Source organism: Uloborus diversus, chromosome 3, assembly GCF_026930045.1.
Source record: "Uloborus diversus isolate 005 chromosome 3, Udiv.v.3.1, whole genome shotgun sequence".
Classification (NCBI taxonomy): domain Eukaryota; kingdom Metazoa; phylum Arthropoda; class Arachnida; order Araneae; family Uloboridae; genus Uloborus; species Uloborus diversus.
Window position 1 is genome coordinate 112,528,876 of NC_072733.1, and position 14,621 is coordinate 112,543,496.

At 34.5% G+C, this 14,621-nt stretch overlaps 1 protein-coding gene across 2 annotated transcripts in view; it reads right to left on the reverse strand.

The window, feature by feature from the left end:
• The window catches only part of LOC129218066 (uncharacterized), a 186,552-nt gene that overhangs the window by 16,636 nt on the left and 155,295 nt on the right, over positions 1-14,621 (reverse strand). The gene's annotated exons all lie outside the window — the stretch shown is intronic.

Here is a 14,621-nt window from a genome sequence, read left to right on the forward strand (position 1 = left end):
AATATATTTTGAAAATGAACTTTTTTTAAGTAAAAATAATATATTAAATTATCTATGAAGAAATATTATAGGAAATCTAAAACAAATACTTTACTTCCAGTAACCAGTTAACACAAGAATTCTAAAGACATATCTAAACATGATAAACTGGAAAAGTTTATTTGAAAATAATTTTTAACTGAATTTTCAAGCAGCATCATTGTTGCTGCGAGAATAACAATTGTGAAAGTATAGAAGTAATGAGTTACTTAGTACTTTACTTATGTAAATAATTGACATATTTATGTAAAACAAATTGGAACCTTTAAACAACCAGTCATATTGAGTTATTCTCTAATCAAGAACTTAGGTTTTTATGAAGGAATACAGCATTTTAACTATTAAAAAATAGTAAAAATATTTACTTATGTACGCAACTCAATTTGAAATGATCTTATTAGTCAAAAAATCTTTTGTAACAAACAACATTGAAATGTAAAAAAAACAATAATTAATTTCAAAATTTATAGTATGTAACATGGTTTTAAAATAAAAGAATTTTAAAGTCGAAAAAAAACCACTTCATATAATCTAAAGCGACAGCGAATAATAAGATGGCAGAAAAACAAAGTTGATTTTTACTTAACATTCAATTTTAGCAATTAAATAGAAAACGCCAAGTAAAATACCTTTTAAGCTCTCAGCAGTATCAATTAAAAAAAAAAAAATCTTGAAATCATGATTATAGTACGCTGGCTACTTCAAGACAATGAGTAAAGGCGATGGAGCAAAGTCCTTAATGGTGCCTTCCTCTTTGCCTGTAGGGTTGTTTATTTTAAGTAGTATGGAACGCCTGGCAGAAAAATTCAAACTATAGTTTGTTTCAATCAAAGTTGGCACTGAAGGGAAAGCTTAGGAGAACCGAATTGCAGCCGTTGTCAAGGAAACGAGGTTACTCTACATAGGGCGCGTGCCGGTCAGCGGCGCCAACTTGCCGAATTTGGCGAGGAGAAAAAAGTAATATAAAATTTCAAGAACGAAAAAACTATTCTTTAATTTTTCAAAGAAATTAGATTTGTCTCAAACATATTTCATCATATTTTTATCACAAATGCAAGGCTGTAGATGGGTGTTCATTTTGCAATGGCAGAAGACCTACCGGTCACCAAAGTAATTAACAAATAATTCTGAATGATGAAAAAATAGCTGAAAAACTAATTAACAGTAATAATTAAAAGAAGAGAACATGCTCTGACAGAGACTTATACTCTGTCTCTAGTGATTTCTTTCGCTGATAAAAGCATGTGCCCACTTGTCAAAATACTAACCATCCAATATATATATATCATCTATTTCAAAAGAAAAAATAAGACGACGGAAGTTGATAAAGGTGAGGAGAGGGTTAGTACAATAGTTTCGAACATTTGCCATGGTAATAATGGGTGTGAAAGATATCGAAAAGAACCTTGTTCTTTCAGAAGTATAACAAATTAAAAACTACCAGGCATGTTCTTCAAAGCACATCTTCGTTTTTCTACTGTAGATTTTCAGTCTTTGCCGGCAATTATTTATTAGTTTAAGAGGTGGATCTTTTACACTGCCTCTGACATGGAAAGCTTACCTTTGTTGCCCCCCACATCCTTTACTTCTGTTTTGAATAATTTCTTCTTAATTTTTCACATGCGCTCGACTTGCTCTCTGGAGCTGAGAAATGCATCCTAAGTTTGTTTAAATCTTTGGAATAAAATTAGGAACTATTTTTTTTTCTTTTGAATTATTTTTCATAATCCCTCTGATTTAAAAATCCAAATGTGTCAGGCATTTGGAAAAGCTGCCATTGCGTATTTTTCGACATGTATGAATGAAAGAAGTACCTTTGTTCAGAGAAGTAAAAGAAAATGTAACAACGTTAAATCGCACAAGTTTAGAGAACTACAGACACCTGTTTTGATGTTTCAAGGAGCCCCTTTTTCATTGCAGAAAAAAGCTTGCTCTCACTTTTCTGCATTAAAAATGGGTGTTCCTTGAAACTCCAAAACATGTGTCGGCAATTCTCGGCAAATTTGTGTGACTCAACGTTGTTCTATTATCTAAAATAATATACGTCAACCCTGTGAAAGGGTTTTCCTTTTATACACTCTAATAAGAACGGTAAAGAGCAAAGATGAAATCTCCAGTTTAGGAGAGAAAATAAAAAAGATTACCCTTTTTAAAAAAATTCTACCCAAATAAAAACTTAGAAACTTCACTAGAGTTAAATGGAAACAATTAGCTATGACTACATTTCAGAGCTTAGAGAAGATATTAATTTTGAATTTTAAAAAACCATTCGATTTTAAGCTCAACTTATTTATGAAAGAAGTTAAAAATAATAAACGAAAACGCATCGAGGTTTGTGGAAATAAAAGATATAGCTCTCAATTTTGCGTGACTGTGAAAGTAAATGATTAACCCCGAAACTCAATTCGTTAAAAATTATTTTACTTATCTGAGCGTAAGTTATTGTAGCTTATATGTTAACTTTGGGAGTGAGTAAATTCACTTCCTATAAAAATTTAATTTAAGGCAGGGGTTCTAAACCTGGAGGGGGGGGGGGGCTGAAGAACTTCGTATTTCGAGGGAGATCTGTGTGTTTCAAAAATTAAAACGAAAAAGTAAAAACTTCCTCATCCAGAAGTTCATTGGTGTAAATTGGTAATATAAATGGGTAACATACGTAAGAGCATTGTTATTTTTTTTCTCCATAAACTTTTTAAAAAAAAACAAGTTTTGCTGTAACAACGATTTGTAATGTACCCTTTCACATAACAAGTATTTGTTACATTCAAACAAAATTCGGGTTTTCTTGATTTTTTCACAATAAATCTTCTTCAAGTTCGTGCTAATTATGTAAAAAACGAAAGCAATTTAAAACTACCAAGTAATAAATCTCAAATTCAAAGAAAAAAAATCCCACTATATTTGTAATTTCATCAAGTAAATAACTGAAAAAGGATTTCATTTTTTATTTCTTACTCACGGAAACTGTTTTTAAAAATATATTCAATTGGAAATAACGATGGAAAGCATAAATGACAACAAACCAGATGGAAATGCTTTGACCACAATGTGGAGATGCTCATTTAAGAGTCATAATGACAATCAGATGTTTTCCCCCGGGCGATACGAAGTGGGGAGAAGTAAGTTCTGGGGTTTGTCGGTCCACGGGGGGCATGCCAAGGTCAACCTTGAAAGTTCAAGTCTTCGCCAGAAGTCGAGTTACGGCGCTTTGATTTTTGTTTCATAATCAAATACTTGGACCGTGGTAGCCCGATCGGTAGAGTGTCGGATTCGGGGCCGGAGGGTCCCGAGTTTGAACCTCGATGGTCGAGACCCACCGTCGTCATTAAAGGGGACTGGGCGACGTTAAATTTGCTCGTGGTCTCAATGTCCTCCAAGTGAAATGATACCTCTGGGGGTGCTAGCACCAGGTTGCTATTAGCTCCTGGTCTAGGTCTAAATTCTCATTAACTGTTCGATCCGGTGATGGTGCTGCCATCTACCGGTATAAAAAATAATGGAGGCAAGGCACTTAGTATGCAGTCATCGACATAAAATACAGTTGTAGTCAGTTGTGACTCGGAATCTAAATCGAAATCAAATACTTACAAATTAAATATATTTAACACATAACAGCTTTAACTATGTGTCTCAACCACACCCATTCTCTAATTTTTAAACATATTTTGTCAATTTACATCCTTTTAAACCTCCAAATTAACGAGAACTACTTCTCAAGGCGGAGTAGCATATCTCGTACCTTTCCTTTCAGTGCCAACTTAGATTGGAATGAACTATACATAAAATAAACAACTTTTTTACTGACAACAGAAGCTTAGGAAGTTCATCCTGTGGTTAATAACTACTAATAACGTGGTTAATACCTAATATTAAGATTCAATACTTTGATCTTAAGGAAAAAAACTGCACAAACATGTCAGTGTATAATCGCACCTCACTAATTTTACTTTTTTCAACAAATAATTGGCGGAAAATGCATTGGAAAAAAGGGTATTTAATTTTGCAGAGCAAAAAAATAAAATTTCTTCATTTGATCAATTTTTCCCTGAATTTTTAATTTATTTATTTATTTATTTTTTTTGAAATTCCCTGATTTTTCCCTGATCAATAAAGTTCCCTGACTTTTCCCTGATCTCCCCGATATGTCGCCACCCTGTGATACAAAGTGAGTCATAAGTAACTTTCCCTATACGTAGTCACTAGCGGACAATCCACTGAAGTAATTGCGCCAAAGTTTTAAATATGATTCTTTGAAGACATGTGCATGACTTGATGATGATTTCAAACAACGCAGTGATAAAGGTTAAGGTTACAGTGAACAAATCTCAAAAATTTCAAAAAACACCCACTTTCGATTTGCTCACACTGATCAGTGTTTTGAAAAGCCACAAATTTTGTTTTTCATTTTTAGCTGAATTTTTCAACATTATATTACAGTACAGTGTTGTTACTTTCAAGCAAGTGTTGATTGCACCAGCATACGCCAAACGTGGAATGACAGGAAGTGTTTGTCTGAAATCCCCAAACTTAGTAACTTTTGTTCTGCAACGTTCAAAAAATGGCTTTTCTTGAACAATGCTGCAACATTAAATTCTGCCAACATTTCAGTAAAACACCTGAAAAATCTTAAGAGATGCTCAAGTTATAATGTTCAAATAACTAGCTTTCAAAGTCTTTTCATTTGTTTATTTGATTGGTATTAATGGGCAAAAGCCGCTTACATGTGCAATTAGCGACATGCAGATAATGTGTTGGTACAACCAACAGCTAACAACCAACTGCCTAATATAATGCAATGCGCTCTTGCAGAGGCGCATTTCTTCCCATGATGCAACAGTGCAACAGTTCAAGGACGCAACTTGGGATCTTCCCGTGACGCAACATGGCCGCCCGGGATGAAATATAATATATTTCAGAATTTATACAATTCAGTTGAAAAATACACAAGATAACAAAACACATGAATGGTTAAGATATTCAAAAAACTGATAAAACATAATAAAATAAGTATAGTATGAAACACAATATACATGAAGAATTTGTCGAATTAAATTGTATTATCTTGAGTTGGCAACAAACATAATTTGGATATGGGGCGTTGAAATACACCAGTTGCAGTTTTAAGTTTACAAGTACGAATTATTCCATCCTTTCCTGGAATCGCCTCAATAATTCGGGCAAGGACCCACTTGCAAGGTGGAATATTTTCTTCTTTTAATAGCACTAAAGCTCCTATTTTCATATTTTCTTTTTTAAACTGCCATTTACCACGCTGCTGCAAATGATTTAGATAATCCGTGAACCACCGCTTCCAAATACTTTGGACGTATTTCGTAATACGTTGCCAATGTGATAATCTATTATCTGCAATATTTATAACATTAGGTTCAGGAATTGCACAGATAGGACGGCCAATCAAAAAGTGCCCAGGAGTTAGGACCTCAAATTCATTTATGTCTTCTGAAAGGGGAAATAAAGGCCGTGAGTTGAGTATCGCTTCGATTTGAATGACAAGAGTTTCAAAGTCCTCTAATGTAATTTTACTGTTCCCTAATGCCCTATGGAGGTGATGTTTAAAGGATTTGACCCCAGCTTCCCATAAGCCTCCGAAGTTGGGAGAATGCGGGGGAATGAATTTCCAAGTTATGAATTCACTGGCTAAGAAATTTGTTAAGTCCTCGTTAGGAGAATTCAGCATTTTTTTGAATGAATTCAATTCTGAGCATGCACCCTTAAAGTTGGTGGCATTGTCAGAAGTGATAGTTCGTATTTTACCTCTCCTAGCACAGAATCTTTTTAGAGCGGCGATAAATGCTGCAGCGGATAAATCGCTTACAATCTCCATATGCACGGCTTTGGTTGACATGCATACAAAGATTGCTACGTAAACCTTTGAGTAAACTCCTTTTCTTTGATTTTTGTATTTTATATAAAATGCTCCGCAAAAATCTACACCACAATGTAAGAATGTTGAATTAGGTGTAACACGTTCAGAGGGCAGTTGTCCCATTAATTGATCCATTGATTCTGGTCTTTGCTTAAAACATGTAACACAAGTGTGTACTACCTTTCGAGCAATGCTTTTTGCCTTGAGAGGCCAATATTGCATCCGAACTGGTGCACTAAACCTTGAGCACCAATGTGCAAATATTTTTTATGAACATATTCAAAAATTAAGGCAGTAAGTTTGTGATCACTAGGCAAAATCAATTGATGCTTGGAATCAAACGGTAAATTCGAATTTTTTAGTCTACCCCCTACTCTAAGCATTGAGTTGTTATCCAAAAACGGATCTAATGATTTTAACTTAGAATTAGAAGGAACATTTTGCCCTTTTCTTAGAGCATCTATTTCACATGGGAACTTACCTTCCTGAGCTTCTTTAATGAGATATTCGGTAGCAAACTGTAACTCACTGGTGGTGAGATACTTACTTGTACTTTTGATTCCTCTGTGAAGGATATTGTTTCTAAACCTAAAAATATAACTACATATTCTAATTAGCTTACTAAAATTATTTGTTCGACTATACAATGTCTCAAACTCAGAACTGCTATAAAGAGAAAGAGAAATATTAATTTTAGAGTCATTCTCAATGTCCCTATATTTCACTTTAGTCTCTGGCAAATAGTCTGTCTCAGGAACATCAGTTGTCTCTTTGGGGACAGGAAGACTATCAGCTGCCAAAAATTTTGGTCCCTGGAACCACATAGAGTTCTTTAAAAGATGACTAACACTAGCACCTCTGCTCAAGATGTCACACGGGTTGTCCCTCGTGGAACAGTGAAACCAAGAAGTTGAATCTGTTAGTGCTTTGATTTCCATGACACGGTTAGCAACAAATTGCTTCCATCGCTTTGTAGAGCCTTTAATCCAATAAAGCGCTATTTTAGAATCCGTCCAGTAATATGCTGTAGACGTTATCTTCTTATCGAGGATTTCTTTCACTTTAGTAGTTAATCTCGCACTTAGTAAGGCTCCAAGTAGTTCTAATCTTGGCATTGTTACAATCTTTAAAGGTGCTACACGGCTCTTTGAAGTTATGAGATTCACATAAATTCCATCACGTGTTTTCACTCTTAAATAAACTGCAGCTCCGTATGCTTTCTTACTGGCATCGCAGAAGCTATGAATCTCTATTATGTCTTCCGTGCTGGTTGTATCGAGTACTAATCTTGGAATCTTCAGTTCCTCTAAAAGAGGTAATTTAGCATGCCATTGCATCCATTCTTTTTCCATTTTCGGAGGTAGGCTTTTATCCCAAGAGATGTTTTCCTGCCAAAGCTCCTGAATTAAGCACTTTACTCTTACTGAAAAAGGTGATATTAATCCCAAAGGGTCAAAGATCTTTCCTATTGTTTGCAGTATTGTGCGTTTAGTATCCTTACAATCTAAATCAAAAAGACTTCTAATATCTATTTTCAAATAATCTTCATTTGGGTACCAAGGCATACCTAAGACTTTAGTCTGATGAGTATCTAAATTATTGTTTGAATTCAAAGGACAAGTATCGAACCTTTCTGTTTTCCAGTTCTCGGTCAAGCCAGCATCGTTGCTGATCCATTTTCGAAGAGTCATCCCAGCGGCTTTCATAACATTTTTTGCACTACGAGAAATTTCAAGTACTTCTTCAAGATCCCTACCACCGGAAATTAAGTTATCTACATAAAAACAATTATCTAAAAGGGAAATTGTTTGAGGACAGTCATTTTTATATTTTTCTAGATGATGTCTAATAGTTGCTGAGAGCAAAAACGGGCTTGAACTTACTCCAAAATTAACGCGCTTGAATTTAAATATTTTGAAATCCTTGAGAGATTTAAAATCTTCATTAAACCACAAGAAGCGAACAGCATCGCGATCCTTTTCTGCTAGCGAAATCTGCAGAAAGGCTTTTTCGATATCTGAAATAAAAGCTATCTTATGCAATCTAAACTGCACTAAAATATTGAATAGAAGAGGATTTATATTTGTGCCTGGCCACAAACAATCATTTAATGACAGTTCATTACCCTCATGAGAACTTGCATCAAAAACTATTCGAACCTTCGTTGTAAGTTTGTCTTCCTTACAGACTGCATGATGAGGCATATAATAAATAGCCTTGTGTGAATCAGGTTTATCCCCTTCCACTTGTTCTATAATCCCTTGATTTATATAATCTTTGATTATTTCAGAATATTGATTATACAACTCTTCATTTCGATAAAATTTTCTCTGTAGCCCTTCTAAACGTTGTTTAGCAATATTAAAATTGTAATTCAATTCTTTCCAATCCCTTTTCCAGGGTAATTCAACCTCATAACGATCTTTTACGAACCTAACAGTTCTATCAAATATGTTCTGTGCTTGGTCTTCTTCCAATAATTTTGAATCCTCATGTTTGATTCCTATAGATTCTAGCTCCCAAAACTGTTTTAAATTATTATTCAGCTCATCAAAGTCCCTAATTAGATGACACTGAGCATAGCTAACAGACGGTTTTATTTCGTCCAGAACTCCAGTTGGAATCCATCCGAAAACTGAATCTTGCAATGTAAGTTTATCGTTAACTTCAAACGTAGAATGCTTTAAAATTTTATAAAAGAATTCAGCTCCAATTAAGGCATGAATTTTTCCTGGTTTGAAAAATGTAGGATCAGCAAACTCAATGAAAGAAGGAAATTTTATGTTTGAAACGTTTATTTGAGTTGATGGAATAACGTCTGTAATTTTAGGCACGAGTAGAAAATCCATGTTCTCTGTGAATGTTTCATCAGAATTGGAAACAAGAGTATTAATTTTGTTTCTTATGTTATGGATTGATCCATTTAATCCTATTATTGGAACATCAATTGAATTCCTCTTCAATCCTAACAGTTCAGCACATTCACTTATTAGAATATTTACGTTAGACCAGCTGTCCAAGACCGCACGGATACGTATTCTTTGGCCTGAAGAATTTCTAATGAAGATAAAAGATGTGCTTAATAACACGGATCTTTTTTCTGTCATGACATTACTAAGTGTTTGAAATGTTTCAGGCTGCTTTGCGTTTCCGAGATTTATTGCAGAAGATGACGCAACGGATATTGGTTCTGGGTTATCTCCGAAATATTTACGCGAGTTCAAGGTCGGCGCCTCTAAAGGAGTTTCGGTTTGGCTCCTATCTTCTTTTTTCTCTCTGTGGAGAAGTGAATTATGTCGCAGAGCACAATAAAAGCAAGACATTTTAGAATAGCATGATTTCACCGTATGATTTATATTCAAACAGTTAACGCATAGTTTATTTTGTTTAACGAAATCGTATCTTTCCGATACATTCATTTTATGAAACTCGGAACATTTATTCAAACCATGAGAGTTCTTGCACAAAATACAAATCTTTGGTTTAGCTTTTTCATTCGAATGAAGTACGAAGGTTTTTGTTTTATTTGAATAAGAGTTGGACGGTTTGTTGAGTGCCTTGTTAGCAATATTTCTGTTCACACTTTCTAGTGTAGAACTTCTATTTTCCAGAAAGGAGATCAATTCCGCGAACTTCGGGTATTCTTTTTTCGTCGTAGTGTATTCAAACAATTTTCTTGTTTCCCTATCTACTTTTTGCAATATGATATTGATAAGGAAAGCGTCCGACAGATCATTTTGCTCATAATTTAGTACTTTTAATGCTCTTATATTTTTATGTATGCAATCGACAAATTTTCTTAATTCTTTGGCAGATTCATGTTGAATTTTTTCGTAATTAATTATAGCTGCAATGTGTGTATCCACCATTAATCGGTGATTTTCAAACCTTTCTGTTAGTGCTGTGAACAAAGAATGAAAGGAATCATCAGCACTTTCTATTTGCTTAGCTTCGGCATTTAAAGATGCGCGTAAATAGTACAGCTTTTGTGTATCATTTAATTGATCATTGTTTATGATTAAATTGGTAAATTGTACCTTGAATGCTGACCATTCGTCATATTTTCCGGAAAAAACAGGTAAAGGTATCTCGGGAAGCTTAACTTTCATATTATTCAATTTTTTGACATCATTATTTTCAACATTCCTCTCTAACTGAGATACTTCTTTATTAGATATGAGAAAGGTGTTTAGGCTTACCTCTATTTCTTCGAGGCGATCATCAATATCTTCGAATTCCTTGTTCAGAGCAGGCAAGTTCTCAATGTCCTGGACTTCATAATATGCCTCCCTTATTTCCGAAACTTTCAATTGAAGTTCTTGCAATTTTCAAATTTTCACTTCCAATAAGGTACTTGTAAAAGCCTTCGATTCGGAAATGTCTTTCACAAAGTTTTCTAGCTTAGTTGTGGCACTTTTCAAAGTACCTTTCATGCGATTTAGTTTATCCATAGGTTGGCTCTGGAATTATGACGGACCACTATGAAAAATCTTAAGAGATGCTCAAGTTATAATGTTCAAATAACTAGCTTTCAAAGTCTTTTCATTTGTTTATTTGATTGGTATTAATGGGCAAAAGCCGCTTACATGTGCAATTAGCGACATGCAGATAATGTGTTGGTACAACCAACAGCTAACAACCAACTGCCTAATATAATGCAATGCACTCTTGCAGAGGCGCATTTCTTCCCATGATGCAACAGTTCAAGGACGCAACTTGGGATCTTCCCGTGACGCAACACACCAATGAAGACATTTGAAATGCTAAGAAAGGTATACGGTGAATCTACCATGGCTAGATCAAAGGTTTACAAATGGTATTTGCGTTTTCAAGAGAACCAAAATTCCATTGCGGATAACGAATATGTTGGTTGCAGCACATTGATCTAATTTGGTACCGCAGTGACTTAACAAGATTTACACTAATGTGCTTCAATATACACCCTATTTACCGGACTCAGCCCCGTGAGACTTTTACCCAGTTAAAAAATTGCGCATCTTCTTATGTCAGATGAAGTTAAAGCTGCATCGTAGGCCTTACATGAGGTTGTGCAAAATGACTGCCATGAGTGCTTTCAATTGTTATACGAACGTTGGCAGAAGTGCATAGTCGCTCAAGGCGACTATTTTGAAGGTAGATGTGCTTCGGTGATGTGAACTATTCAGGGTAAGATTTTATACAACTTGTCCCCAAATTTTTGGATTGTACCTCGTAGGAGGTGATTCACTAAAACCTGTTACAGAAAGTAAATACTTTTAATCATGCATTATTTAATCATATATAGTAGAACCACTGTACTCCTCATCAACTTTAAACCCTTAGCCTAATTTTGTGACACTCCCACATTTAACATTCACTACTTTTGAGCTTTAGTTGTTTGTTTTTTAGCATGTTTGTAGCCTTCTCATTCCTCCCACAATGCTGAATCAACAGAAAGAAAACCTTCTAGGAGGCCTACTATTTAGATCAGTGACATGGACATGGTAGTCACAAAACCATTCAAGTTTTATTTTTAAATGATTTAACATTCAGCTTCATATGTTTAAGAGTTCACTTGCTGCTTTTTACATAGCACTCTCCATATGTGTTTAGGTAGAAACACTGAAATGACTCCTTAAATAAGGAAAAAGAAAAGGTCAAAGAAATTAAATACTTAGACATTGAGGTTGACTGTAAGAAATATGAATAAGTAGTAGTATATTTTACCAAGAACTTCCTTAGCAACATCTCATTACGTAGAGCATTTGAAGCCTCAAGTCTTGATGTTCATGCTTTCATGTACACACGTGCAATGAAAAGGCATACATCTACTAATTCTTTTTCTTTGGTTGTGAGCTTAAACAGACTTGACAAAGGAACATAACTAGTTTACTTAGACAAGCGTTGCAAGAAAGCATGCTGCGTTTATGTTGCTTCATATGAGCCCAGTTTTCAATAGCTTCAAACATTGCTGCTGCTTGTACCTCTCCTGTTCCAGATGAAAGCTTGACAATTGGAAGTAGCTGATGAATTCTTTTCCTAGTAACTAGAACTGGCAGGCACTTCCTCTTTTCCAAAAGAGGTATATTAGGTTGAAACTTAGCTAATGGGCGGTAATTTACTGAATATACCTTGCCTCGCGTTCAATCTTCGAGTTGAACCGAACCATTGCTTCGGTCACTCGTCTGGTCTGCTAATTCTATATTAGCTACCAGTTTGTTTCGCACTCTTGGCTTCCTTAACACTAGAAAGACAGCGTTTTGCGTATACCTAGAAAGACGAGCAGCGGTCACTTTGACCGCCATACTTAAAAGATTGGAAATTTCCTCCTTTCGGGATTTTTAACCATAGAAAAGATTTGTTTCATCATATCAGAGTTTAATTTAACAATTTAATCGTAACATAGTCTGCAAATAAGTCTCAGATAGCTTTTTTTTAATTTTATGTTCGATCACGTGAAATACACATGCTTTACACAATTGGCATTAAGAAAGAGCAAATTTGTACAAAAAGAGAAAAATTTTTTAGCATGTAATAGCTAACAAGTAATATAATTAACCATGCATGTGTTTGGTTTAAAAAATATCTTAATATCGCAAGATACCGTACATTACTATAATTTACAGTATTTCGAAATACTTATGTTATCACATCGCCTGTATGTTAGCCATTAACATTTTTTTTTTTGGCAATTAGAACAAATGCTCGTAGTTTGATTTCCGCATAATTTAACTTCACACTATTTTAATCTTTTCCTGTGGTAGATACTTATTTATATGCAGCAAAATTGACCAGTGGAGGTGACTTGGAGGAAATTGGAGAAATAGGAGTTCAGTTTTTGAAATTGTCCCCCTTTTTTTTCGGCGTCGGTCATTTTTCCCTTTTTCTTTCACTACTTTTTATATTTTGAGCGTCAATTTTTGTTAGCGAGGTTTTTTCCGATTCTAACTCAGAAGAACAATCCTTTTCTGCAAATCTTGGCTCCGAAAAATATTCGCAATAATCTCATGAAAGCAAACTATTCTCATCGCTAGGAATATATTTCACTTCAGACAAGTCGCACTGTTCATTCGAACCATAATCTGTTTTAGATGTGCAGCAGTTTCAGGAGTTAATAATCCTATAATTTTTGCTTGTCGTCAATGGTTCTTCTCGATATCATGAAGATAATTATGTGAATGAGAACTTCATTATCACCGAAGAAAATAAACATCAATACTTCAAACAAAGCACATGTTTTGTGCACAAAAGAATTCCAGCAAACATTTTTGGAATTTATCTCTGTTTATATTTACTTCTTTTTAGACCCAAAGTAATTTCACGTGTCCAGTCACATGCTTTTCAAATTTACCTTCCTCAACTTTGCCCCTGTGCAGATAACAGAAAACTGAAACTATGCAACCAGCAGGTGTTTCGCATTTTCCTAACAGTTCAAAGAATTAAACCTCACCAGCAGGTACTACTCAAGCTCAAAAGAACATTACTCACCCTGACAACTAACAATAGTCCATAGTACACACAACTGATAAGAGAAAAAAGAAGAAAACGGGTGCATAAAGAAAGGTTCCCTTAAGCGGTCAAAATGACCATAGTCAGTCTTTCTAGGTATAAACATTTATAGCGACTATAATAATAATCCTAAAGGGAAAAAAATTACTGTTGTAAGATCTTAATAAATAGTTAGGAAAAGTCAATGAAGGAAAAAGAATTTGAAAATTAAACGCAGCAAATATGAGCATTTGAAAATCGTTTGCGGTCACAATGACCGCTTCCGTCTTTCTAGTGTTAAGATGTTTTTCATCTCCAGCTCAGTCACTTTCCTATGCCGGGCTGATGAGTGCTAATAAGCACGAAACTGCTGTCTTTGGCTGGAAATGACTGAGCTGGTGGTGTATTTCACGTATTTCTGCTTTAGCCCTGGCTAATGGGTGGTAATTTACTGAATATTATATCTGTATATTTTTTAGCACTTTGCTTGATTCTATGACAGACCCTAGAGTACCACCTTATAAAAAAATTCATCAATAGTCTTGGAACTTTTTGGGGTTCCTGCAAGAACATAAACAGCTTCCAACCAAACTTTTTTCATAACTATAAAATTTTCTTTGTTTGCTTTTGGTCATTTCTTTTTTTCCCTTTCAAGAACCTTTTTCTTTCTTACATCCAGTTTTATTTTCAACTTCCACCATTAATTCAAGCGCACTCTTTTTCCAAAGATTTATTAAAAAGTACTTTCTTTCTTGCTGTACCTATTTACTGGTTAAGACATTGTCATGAGCAACATCAATAAGATCGTCTAGCTTAGAAATAAAAGCTGGTTTGCCGAGTTGATCAGTTTTGGTTTTTCAAAACACTGTTCTTCTTTGAATAACTTTCCAAGTTTTATTAAAACACTCTGCTTGCCTTTCATTTGGACTATTGCTCTTTGCAAGATTTTGTTGTAACAGTAATGATTATAGCTGAAGCTTTAATTTAAAAAAGTATAAACTATGTCCAAGAGACATATGTAATGATAGCAATTTTACAACAACCAATTCTGAAACTGACTGACCAAGAAGTTACAAGTGAAGTGGGTATAGATATTGTGGCTTTTATGATCATTTTAGTGTCAATAATGAATCTAAAGTAGTTCTAAAAAATAAACTAAGTGAAAAAAAGAATGTTCATTATACAGCTAAGACTGTCGCATATTATTATAAAATGGTACAATTAAAAT